Source organism: Rhagoletis pomonella, unplaced genomic scaffold (genome assembly GCF_013731165.1).
Source record: "Rhagoletis pomonella isolate Grant_MI unplaced genomic scaffold, Rhpom_1.0 Rhpom_scaffold_00001, whole genome shotgun sequence".
Taxonomy (NCBI): Eukaryota; Metazoa; Arthropoda; class Insecta; order Diptera; family Tephritidae; genus Rhagoletis; species Rhagoletis pomonella.
The window spans coordinates 91,308,623-91,309,777 of NW_023458555.1; positions in this window are offsets into that span (position 1 = coordinate 91,308,623).

Genomic DNA, 1,155 nt, shown 5'->3' on the forward strand with positions numbered 1-1,155 from the left:
CGCTTTTACGATCCAAAACCTTCACTGCTTCACTTTCGGGATGTTTTATTACAAATATGTGCCCACGAATCGAAATGCACTCACCAGCCGTTTCTGTCTCTTAAGTTGAGTTGCGTATTGCATTAATTCACGCTTCGCCTTTGTCAAGCATTCGTGTACGAAGAACTTCCCTTCAGCATTGAGGCCAATGTCGCGTTGAATCAAAGACTTTCGGCTTGATTTAAAGCAGCCAGCGATCGCTTTGAATAACAGGGAACGATCATACGCCAAGTTCAATTTAAATATGATTGGAGAGGAGTTGTTATTGTTCTTTGTTTTACGCATTCGAAAAGATGAGCGAATGGGAAGCAGAGGCAAATTAACTCTCGTGCATAGCTGAGTAAATAGCGAAGGCAAATTTTCACCAGCCACCTGCGGTACACCATATACAATTACATCGGTTGACACCAACGCATTCTCCAACTCATCGACTTGATGACAAAATGTGAGAACTTTTTTGTTTTGTTCCCCATATTCGTCGTGCAGTTTCTCTAGCGCACTCACTCTTTCTTTCATCAATATTTTTCATAGCTGATTTAAGGTTTGCAAGCTCAGCAGCGATTTCACTAATTTTTTGCATAACGCGTTCTTCATTGTCGTTCAATTTTTGAACTATGCTCTCTATAGACGTTTCCAATTTCTTTTCCAGCCTCTCAAACAGCCGAACTACTGTCGGACTATTAGCTCCCTTAGAATGCAGTTGTTGTACTTGAGCTTTTTGCGGAGAGGATGCATTACGGGCGCTTTTCCTTTGTGACATATTTGCTTGTTGATTAAACTTTATTATTCTCGCAATTTAGAAAACGTAAGAAAAATAAAGCAAATAACGATCATGCTCTGCAGCGGGTGTTAGCACCAAAAGTTTGCAAATACAAATCGATTTAGAACAGCGGTAATTACTTTGTAGAGCGTGATTTAAAGCAGCGCCACAAGAACCCGTCTAGTCGTAGTTTTGAAAAAAAAATTGCTTAAAAATATATTTGCTTATAAAAACCTTAAAAACTAAAAACTGTCACACAAATTCTCAGAATCCCTTTCACATCTATAAACCTCTCTACCCACAAATTTTCACGCAAAAACTCGAACTTGATTGAAATCCGAGGTCCAGTTGATAAA